Source organism: Bos javanicus, chromosome 9 (assembly GCF_032452875.1).
Source record: "Bos javanicus breed banteng chromosome 9, ARS-OSU_banteng_1.0, whole genome shotgun sequence".
In the NCBI taxonomy this organism is placed as follows: Eukaryota; Metazoa; Chordata; class Mammalia; order Artiodactyla; family Bovidae; genus Bos; species Bos javanicus.
The window spans coordinates 37,097,221-37,108,115 of NC_083876.1; the positions used below are offsets into that span (position 1 = coordinate 37,097,221).

The 10,895-nt window shown below is 40.2% G+C and overlaps 1 protein-coding gene across 10 annotated transcripts in view; it reads left to right on the forward strand.

Annotated features, from left to right (window-relative positions):
* Positions 1–10,895, forward strand: part of LOC133253824 (uncharacterized) — a 175,966-nt gene that overhangs the window by 127,945 nt on the left and 37,126 nt on the right. For 9 of the 10 annotated variants that reach the window (XR_009738455.1, XR_009738456.1, XR_009738457.1 and 6 more), the window contains one exon: positions 10,148–10,279. The gene's annotated coding sequence lies outside the window, so the exon portion shown is untranslated. Of the gene's footprint in view, positions 1–8,630; positions 9,501–10,147; positions 10,280–10,895 lie in introns of those variants that run through there. The other variant, XR_009738459.1, reaches the window with a different exon arrangement.

Genomic DNA, 10,895 nt, shown 5'->3' on the forward strand with positions numbered 1-10,895 from the left:
GCCTAAATTAGCATCCACCCCTGATACCTCTTATCTCTATTACATCATCCTGCTTTGTTTTACTTGGAGCATTTATCACTAGTAAACATTACTATTTGTGCATTTTTTATGTGCTTACTTATTATTTTCAGCTGTGTCCCTCATGTGGAAGGCCTATATGAGCAGGAAACGTGCCTGTTTTGTTCTTCATTGAAGTTAGTCCTAGAACAGCACCTAGGTCATAATTGTTCAGTTGCCAAGTTGCGTCCAACTTTTTGTGACTCCAAAGACTGTAGACAGCCAGGCTTCCCTTTCTTTCACTGTCTCCCAGGATTTGCTCAAATTCATGTCCATTGAGTCAATGATGCTATCCACTGGAGGGGGTGCCATGCCCTCCTCCAGGGAAACTACCTGACCCAGGGATCAAATCACCATCTCTTATGTTTCCTGCATTGGCAGGCAAATTCTTTATCACTAGAGCCACCTATGAAGACCTTAGGACATAGTAGTGCTCCATAAATAAATGACGACTGAATAAGTGAATCCATCCATATTTCTAGCTCCATTCCTGAACTCTGCCTTTAGTGAGAAGTGTATGATGACCCTTTTGATATGGAAATCAGTGAGGGTGGTGAGAGAAGACAAGAAAGGCATAAAACGTGGCCTTGCTTCCCTTACCTGTCTCACCCCTCCTCAAGACATCAGAGTGTGTGGGAGGTGAGCTACATGCTGTTGCTGCGAGGTCTGAGCAGCCCCTTCTATTCCCACTTTTGTTAGCATCATAGTTTGATCAGTGAAATCAGAAGTGACACATTAGGAGTAGAAAAGGAAACAGGAAGTTTAAAGTTCATGTCCTGAGCTTCTCAGGAGTTATTTTACTGGGCTCACCATTCTTACTGGTTTAGACGAAACTGAGGGTGTTTTGGAAGGCTGATTTTGTTCTTGGACCTCTGGATAAAGGGAAATGGCTTTGGTGCATTGAGTTTCTCTGATCTACACACACATGCACATGCATATGTGCGCACGCGCGTGCACACACACACACACACACACACACACACAGTATGAGGCCTTGACCTTCAGAGGGCACTCATATCTATGTCATTTGGGACATACCAGGACTCTCTCTCTGATATCTAAAAGCTTGAAATATATTTGGGAAGGTGACATATGCACAAGGAATATGAGATACTTATTTAAGGAAAAGACTTAAATACTACAAATTGTTACAATGTATGTGAACAGTGATGATTCAAAAAGCAAAGAGAAATAACTATGAGTAAAAATTATTAAGTCTTCATCCACATTTTCCCAAGCTATGTAAAACCATAGGGGATTCAGTGAGGCTGCAGAAAATAGTTTTCTCAATACACTGGAATTAAATATTCACCAGGGTTTTTTTTGCAACTTGTTGCAAGATCTGAAGTTGAATCACATTCAATTAGTAACAGTTAACATAACCAATATGTCAATTAAATTTTAAAATAATGAACTAATGGATAGAGTGTTTTTACATTCTTAAATATTAAGATTTTTAGAAGAAAAAAATGAGTATTTGTCTTTCTGCAGACATATTTATCTCTTTGCTTTTTAGAACTTATTTTCCAAATAGAGATCATATAATTCCTTTATTATTTTTCTCACATACCCTGCCTTTCTTTACCTTTTATCAACTCAGAAAGAAAGAGAAATCAACATACATTTATTTTCTTTTAAGTTCAGTGGCTCTAATGAAAATCTTGGAAGGAGAGAAATTTGAAACCAATTGTTTCATGGTAATTGTAGGTTTATCTGGTAACTTTCAGGGCTCTCCAGGTGGCTCAGTGGTAAAGAATCCACCTGCCAATGCAGGAGACACATGAGACACAGTTTTGATCCCTGGGTCACAAAGATCTCCTAGAGGAGGAAATGTCAATCCACTCTGGTACTCTTGCCAGGAAAATTCCAAGGAGAGAGGAGCCTGATGAGCTACAGTCCATGGGGTTGCAGAGAGTCAGACCAGACAGGCTCGTGCTGTGCTCTTGGTAACACGCAAGATCACTTTGCACATAAATGTACATAACTGTGGGTACATAATTGTGGATGAGATCCTGACTGGCTCTGGTTTATCAAACAAGCTTTTGCAATGTGCTATGCGCTGTTCTCCACAGCTCTTCTGTAAGCTGACTGGCCCTCAAGAGCTTCCTTTCCAAGTTGCACAGGCTCTTTCGAATCATTACAGAACATTGTTAGTCTTGTATGGACTTTGCCTTCATGCTCTTTAGGACTTTATTGCTCTAATATGATCTATTTTTTAAAAGGAAAATCCCTGTGACTTGAGAAAATACAAAGTAAATGCAGGACAAAGTAACTTGGTTAATATAAGCTCTTCTCTGAAAAAGATGATGAAAACCTGCCATTTGATTATTTAGGCAAATTTGACGTATTTCAGCCTTCATTCATTTACACTTCTTCAATAGGTAATTTTTTATCAAAGACTACTAGGTCAAGAATTTCTAGGGTCATCCCTGCATAAGACATTTATGGGTTGAGTAGCTTTTATAACTGACTTCTTTATCAGAAAGACTTCATAGGCAGCTGCATATTTTATTGCCTTTCCCCATTCTAGTTAACAAGAGAGAATAATCCATTGAGAAATGCATAAATACGTATTCAGCTTATACTGTGGCAATTTAAAAAGTGTTTCTGGAAATGCCATGAACATTTTATGGATTGTGAACTCTTTCAATTTCCAAATTTATAACATAACCGTAAAAGCTTTGAAGACCTTTAGGGGGGGAAATAAAAGCTCACTTCTTCCTTAAAACTTATGTCTGAAACTGATTAGTCTCATGAAATGCCCCTTTATGTAGGAGAAAACTTTAGAAAACCTAGGACTTACCATTGAGTCAAGACCATTTATATCTTAAGCTATGTTTGTTTATACCTGGCATAGTCACCCTGGCTTAGACATCTCTTTTATGATCCCTGGTTTTAAGTGGTTAGTGTACAGAGCTGCGTGTATAGGAGAGCATTCAGTGTTTATGTTTGTCCTGGCATGTCACTTCAGTGAATTCTCCCAGGGTAAGTGGGGAGAAGGACCTGAGGCCTTTACCTGATGTATAACTAACCTGATCCCAGAGCAGACAGGGCGCCTTTTAAGGCAACTACTGAGATGTATCCTATCAACTCTTACCACAGCTCAGTACTGCTTGTTAGTTTCCAGTATTATTCGTTTGATATAATGCAATGATATTCCTATTTTACTGCTTCCTGGAGCTATTCCAAGCAATAGCTTAATTTGCATAACAAGTATACTGTTTCATCTTTATGTGACTTTTCTTTCCCTTTGTGAGGTCCTTCACATACATAGTGTGCTTGAAGATTAAAAATCTCTTGGCACAGCAAAGCCATTGCTGTCTATTTACTTTAAACAGAAGCTCAAGAAAAATATTGATTAACTACAGTGGGACTGTCTTCCTATTTTAGCATGACTACTAATATGACTATTAATGTTAATAGAGAGTTCCAGAAAAACATCTACTTCTGTTTTACTGACTATGCCAAAGCCTTTGACTGTGTGGATCGCAACAAACTGGAAAATTCTTAAAGAGATGAGAATACCAGACCACCTTATCTACCTCCTGAGAAATCTGTATGCAGGTAAAGAAACAACAGTTAGAATTGGACATGGAACAACAGACTGGTTCCAAATCAGGAAAGGAGTACATCAAGGCTGTATATTGTCACCCTTCTTATTTAACTTATATGCAGAGTACAACATGTAAAATGCCGGGCTGGATGAAGCACAAGCTGGAATAAAGATTGCCGGGAGAAATATCAATAACCTCAGATATGCAGATGATACCACCTTTATGGCAGAAAGCATAGAAGAGCTAAAGAGCCTCTTGATGAAAGTGAAAGAGGAGAGTGAAAAAGTTGGCTTAAAACTCAACATTCAGAAAACTAAGATCATGGCATCTGGTCCCATCACTTCATGGCAAATAGATGGAGAAACAATGGAAACAGTGACAGATTTTATTTTGGGGGGCTCCAAAATCACTGCAGATGATGACTGCAGCCATGAAATTAAAAGATGCTTGGTCCTTGGAAGAAAACTTATGACCATCCTAGACAGCATATTACAAAGCAGAGACATTACTTTACCAGCAAAGGTCTGTCTAGTCAAAGCTATGGTTTTCCAGTAGTCATGTATGGATGGGAGACTTGGACCATAAAGAAAGCTGAGCTCCAAAGAATTGATTATTTTGAACTGTGGTGTTGGAGAAAACTCTCGAGAGTCCCTTGGACTGCAAGGAGATCAAACCAGTCCATCCTAAAGGAAATTAGTCCTGACTATTCATTGGAAGGACTGATGCTGAAGCTGAAACTCCAATACTTTGGCACCTGATGCGAAGAACTGACTCATCGGAAAAGACCCTGATGCTGGGAAAGATTGAAGGCAGGAGGAGAAGGGGATGGCAGGAGGAGAAGGGGATGACAGGATGAGATGGTTGGATAGCATGACTGACTTGATGGACATGAGTTTGAGCAGGCTCCAGGAGTTGGTGATGGACAGGAAAGCCTGACGTGCTGCAGTCCACAGGGTTGCAAAGAGTCAGACACGACTGAGTGACTGAACTGAACTGAGTCTGACTACAAATGTATGTGTGTACGTTTTTTCTTTCTTCCTCTATCCTATAGTAGTAAAAATAATGTAGACTTCAGAATACAGAAAGAAATCCTTGGTAATTTAAATCTTGCTCGTCTTAAATTGACTTTGCTTGCTAGTTTTAAATTGGTATATGTAATTGTTAAAGTGCAGGATCATTATATAGCTCCAATCCATGAAAAACATGAGTTCCCGTCAGAAACAAGTGAACGATAAAGAGAAGGAACTGTTTGATAGAGGACAGCTGATGTGACCAGTCTTAATATTTCTATATTTCAAAATCCTAAGAGATTTTTGGTTCAAGGGTTCCTGCATGGTGGCAGGCTTATGTTTCAGGCAGGGTGGCACTCTTTGTATTATTTCTATAATGAAGGGTGTTGTAGTTCCCAAATTTCCTTATCCTTTGTGAGTGAAAAGAAATGGGACTTCTATTTTACACATTTATTCATTCCCATTATGTTTCTAATGTTTTTGTTAACTGTTAGACAATGTAGTCAGTCATAAGGTACACATAATTTCTATTGCAGAAACTGGGGTTCAAAGAAGATAAGCAAATGTTCATGGGCACAGTTATTAAGAAAAAACTGGAATTTACATGTAGGTCTCTGACTATAAAATCCAGATTCTTTCTTTTGTGGGATGCTGTCAGTGAACCCAGGGTCTTTTGCCTTCTTTCAGTATTCTTCGTGCTTTAAATATTTAATCATCCTTTAACATTTTTCTGAATGCACTCCCAAGTTTTCTAAGTTCCATTACGGGTGAGACCCAGGTCTGTCGGAGCCCTCTAATAAAGGAAAAATTCGTCTCTGAAAGAAGGTCCTACCTGGGGCAGAGAACACCGTATAACATAGTTCTCCAAACATTTTCAGTGAAGCAGAGTTAATATAAGTGCCGAGGTCAGGCTTAAAGTGGAGCAGCAAGGGAATGAATGCCCCCATTGGCCATCTGCGGCCCAAGGAAAGTGGGCAATTTGGCTTTAGCCATTGTGTTTGTAACTGTATATAGTCAGAGGATCTGGCCTGAGGAAACTCAAGGAAACTGAGACTTAACTGGATTTAAACTGAATTTATCTGATGAGTTTGGGGAATCAATGTGCCCAGTTTGATTTGCCTGTAGGTTTATTTAGCTTCAGGGGTGGGTGACAGTGTTAGTGCTAGAGCCTTTGTGTGGTGGAAATTTCCCTGAACTTACCTGCTGTACAGGGTACACAGACTGAGGGGCTGAGGCAAAACTGAAGAAGCTGGAAGGTCTCAGCGAGCTCGTGAGAGGGAGGGGTAACAGGGTTTGCAGTGACTCTGTGTGGCATGGTGTGGGGGTAGAATGGTCTCCCATGTCTGTGGGGAGTGTAGCACGCTCTGGCATATGCAGCTGGCAGTGCCAGGGGCATCAGGGCCTCTTTCCAGGAGCATTGAAGGTGCTGTCAGCAACGGTGGAGGCCTGGCATGTTGGTAAGGGATAGAGGAGCATTAGGAAGGAATGCCCTGGGGCCTATAGTCCATTTGAGTGGCATATCTGAGATGGCTTCTGGAACCCCCAGAAATATTTGGAGGAGATGTTGCAGGGACATCATCACCCTGTGTGTGGAGGTGGGTCAGGTTTGGCTTATTACTTTTATCTCCTAACCTGACCACAGCTGCATCCATGATACAGTGAGCCAGAGGAACATTTGGGTCGTAATTAATGGAGAGTGTTAAGAATTCAAGGAAACCAGAGGGTAATAGGTCTTCACATTGCAAGGGCAGGACCCACTGTTTTCTGACCATGGTTTGATGCTGGTGATACAGCACAGTGACGTGTCACATGGCTTCTAGGACTGTACCCTGAAAGCCTTAGTCAGCTCCAGGTTTCCTTCAGAAGGGAAAGAGTTTGTATTATTTCTTTTGTATTTTTAAGACACTCAAACCAAAGTCTTTTCTGTTTTCTGTCTTGTGCTTTATGTAACCAGAAATTACTACTGTGTCAGAATACATTAATGAAGAGAATACCTTTAAGTCTGCAGTTTTTGCTGTTGATTGATTTTGTGTGTGTGTGCCTCAATTCAGAATTCCTCCTGTGCAGGTTCTATGTAGAAGAGTTGTTGGTTTTTTTTTGTATGTTTTTTTTCTTTTTTAAAATCATCTGTTCTGTACCTTAAATGTTGAATACAGTGTAGCTTCAATCATCTCATCAGAAATTCTGTTAAAAAAAAAAAAAAGAGAAATTCTGTTGATTGTTGGGGAAGAGTTAGTCCAGCTTATACCTTGTTGACCTACGATCAGGACATCAACTACCTTTGCAAAAGGTTCAGTATAATTACAGATTCAATAGAAAACCTAAAATAAAGAAGAAGAGGAAAAGTTGGAACAGGGCAGAATGTGTGTATGTGGAGACATAAGTTGTATATCTCCCTTCTCAGTTCCAGATGGCAACTAGAATCCTCAGTCACATTTTTTAACATGCATCCCTCCAAAATGGATTAAAAGAAATGATGTATAGTTAGAGTATCTAAGACCAGAGCTTTAGAAATATGAGTGAGAAACCCGCGGTTAGACAATGGCAAATGACTCTAGGATGAAAATATGACTGTTTATTTCAGTTATACTTCATGTAGGAAAAAAACAAAACAAAACTGTCTCTCTTATTTTGGTAAGGCAAAATATTTAACCCAGCACTTTCCAAAATGTGTTCTGAGAAGTATCAGTCTGGCCAGATGCCAACCAGAAACCAGTTTTTCAGAGTTTTATGGCTTCATAAGTTTGGGAGGTACTGTTACAAAAAGCAAATCACATTTAGGAACTCTTAGAATTTGCAACGGAGAAGGCAATGGCACCCCACTCCAGTACTCTTGCCTGGAAAATCCCATGCATGGACGGAGGAGCCTGGTGGGTTACAGTCCCTTGGGTCACTAACAGTCGGACACGACTGAGTGACTTCACTTTCACTTTTCACTTTCATTCATTGGAGAAGGAAATGGGAACCCATTCCATTGTTCTTGTCTTGAGACTCCCAGGGGCGGGGGAGCCTGGTGGGCTGCCATCTATGGGGTCGCACACAACTGAAGTGACTTAGCAGCAGCAGCAGCAGCAGCAGCAGCACAATTTGCAAGACTAATAAACCAATATATTCTATAACCCCCAGTCAGGGGAAATAGCTCACACACACTGTGCTTTTCTCTGAGGTCATTTTTTAGGGGAGTGAAACCACTTTGAGAAATGTGGGTTTACTCACTGAGAAGGAGTAACTCAACCAGGCAAATTAAGGATCAAGACAACTAACAGAAAAACTACCTTTCCCATTGAAATCATTAGCAAATTAAACAGTGATAGGATTCTTCATGGCTACGTATTTTCGTCTGAGTTAGTTTCCAAAAAGTTACCGAGAACAAGTGCCTCTTAAATATAAGATACTGGTTTTGGTGCTCATAAAAACTTCCTAGAAAATCAAGCTTTTACACTAAAACTATACAATTGACCTGAAGAAGTTACTGTTCCCTCCTTAAAATGAAAGTTAGTCACTTAGTCGTGTCCTACTCTTTGTGATCCCATGGACTGTAGCCTGCCCAGCGCCTCTGTCCATGAAAATCTCCAGACAAGAGTACTGGAGTCAGCTGACACTTCATTCTCCAGGGAATCTTCCCGATCCAGGCATAGAACCCTGGTCTCCTGTATTGCAGGGAGATTCTTTACCACCTGAGCCTCCTTAGGAGATCTAAGAAACAAAGAAAATGGCTGAGGATGTTTCTAGCTGATAAGAGAAGAATTAGCGGGTGTTGTGTGAGTGCTGACATTATCTCTTGATTGCTGAGATGTCTATTTCAGAGACATCCACCTCAAATAAACATATTGCCAGCTATATGACACAGTGACCGATAAAACAACTAGGAAGAAACAAGGTTGCCCCACTCATTAAGTTCCCCTTTTAGAAAGCCCTGTATAACTTAGATAGCTATCTACTTGAGTGACCCTGCTTATCCCTTCTTGCATTCTAGGTACCCCCCCTTTTTTTTTTAAATCTGCTGATAAAGAATGAACCTATGACACCCTGAAAGAAAATGAAAGTTGTTCATTTGTGTCCGACTCTTTGTGACCCCATGGACTATACAGTCCATGGAATTCTCCAGGCCAGAATACCAGAGTGGGTAGCTGTTCCTGTCTCCAGGGGATCTTTCCAACCCAAAGATTGAACCCAGGTCTCCCATATTGCAGGTGGATTCTTTACCAGCTGAGTCACCAGGGAAGCCCAAGAATACTGGAGTGGGTAGCCTATCCCTTCCACAGGGGATCTTCCCAACCCAGGCATCGAACCAGGGTCCACCTGCATTGCAAGCAGGTTCTTTACTAGCTGAGCTCCCTGGGAAGCCCTTGTGAAATCCTAGGTGCCCCATTCTCCAACCCCAGTAAAAGGCAGAGACTTAAGTTTCCACTGCCTCAGTTTCTCTCTGTGACCTCACTGGCTCGTGGATGTTCTAGGTACTCCTCTGAATAATCTTGTTCTTCAGTTTCCTAATGATTTTTTTGTGTGGGTGTGTCTTATAGTCATAATGATCTCAGGGACTGGCCCAGCCACAACATTGGGAAAAACTGTGGGAAATGTCTGTTGGAGGCTTGCCCCAACATGTATGGTCCAAGGGATACCCCACGATTTCTAGTTGATAGCATTGCTATCAATAGGCTGAAACTTCCCCTGTGGCTCAGCAGTAAAGAATCCACCTGCAATACAGGAGATGCTGGTTCAGTCCTTGCGTTGGGAAGATCACCTGGAGGAGGACATAGCAACCCACTCCAGTATTCTTGTCTAGAGAATCTCATGGACAGAGGAAGTTGGCAGTTTATGGTCCATGGGGTTGCAAAGATTCGGACACAACTGAAGTGATTGAGCATGCACAATGATGGTAAGTAACGTGACTTAGGAATTCTCTGTCTATATAGGAGTCAGTCCCTCCCAACATTTTCAACCCCTCATATTGGGGCACATCCTTCAGAGCTGAGAACATGGAATTTTCAGGTTCTGCTTAGTGCTTGTCTAGACAGACTGCCACAGGTGCTGAATGCCAGGCTGGGTTCAAGATTTGTCTTCTGGGGAATCTGTAAACATTGCTCTATGTACCAAAAAAATAGAACTTGATAATGTCCAAAGACAGCTGAAGTAGAAGTTTATTTAAAAAATCCATTATGCAAGAAATTCTAACTCAAAAGCAATAACTAAGAAACATTTAGAAAATCAGGCAAATGTGCTTTGTAAGACAATGCAATAGTAGAGGCATCTTCATCCCCTGGTTATGGGGATGGGACTTTGAAAGGTGTGAACATTGCCTAATTTGGAGAAAGTGTGGCAGTCCAAGCTAGGAGCACAAATAGAGGCTATGGAGCCCTCCCCTGGGCCTTAAAGCAGGAAGCAGTGGAGACAGACCATGTTCTCCATCATTTCAAAGGCCCTGAGTTCACCCTCAGAAACTCACTGGAGGAAAAGCCAGGAAAATGCCTACATCTTCACCCTCTCTAGTTTCTCATTATAGTTTTCTATTTTTTCCTCTCTCAGGTCATAAAATATAATGTAAAACCAAGATGGATTGTAACAGAGGATGATCCAGATATGTAACTAATTCCTGCAACTTAAGATCTTTAGACTTCCTAGAAATAAGTTTTCCACTTTATTATATGAAAAATTAAGGTAATGTAAAATTTATGCTTTACAGACAATTCATAATTAGCTGAAATTGTGACCTTTTCTAATACTCACATGTGAATGACATCATTCTTAAAACTACTTAGGGTTTGTCTTAATGTTTTTCTAGAGGTTAGTGGTATAAAGCATTGTAGGTCATGCAGAATTTTAATTTTGAATCATGAGAAAAAATATTTTGCCTATAGTAGGATCATTACTTTTTTTCCTTCCTTTGAATATGAGCTACAAGGAGAATAAGAGAAAAAAAAACATGTTCAATGTTCTGTTAGTGAAAATAATTTTGATAAACATTATAGCTAAAGATTAGAATTCTGTTTAATACCTTTAATACAAATTGAGGGTACTTTAATACTTTTGCATATCATTATTCATTGATATTTCTAAATGTAATTACGTGAAAGCCTGTTGCCATCTAAGAATAAATAATGCAAGTGTGTTTGAATTTCTGTACATTTCACACTTTACCAAGTGAGTATATTTCAAATGACAACAACTCTGTCCTAGAATAAGGAATACTCAGATTGATGGAAATTTGATTTTAATTGTAAGCATAACATCAAGGAATACGGACACATTTTATAATTGTTTTTATATCACTCAG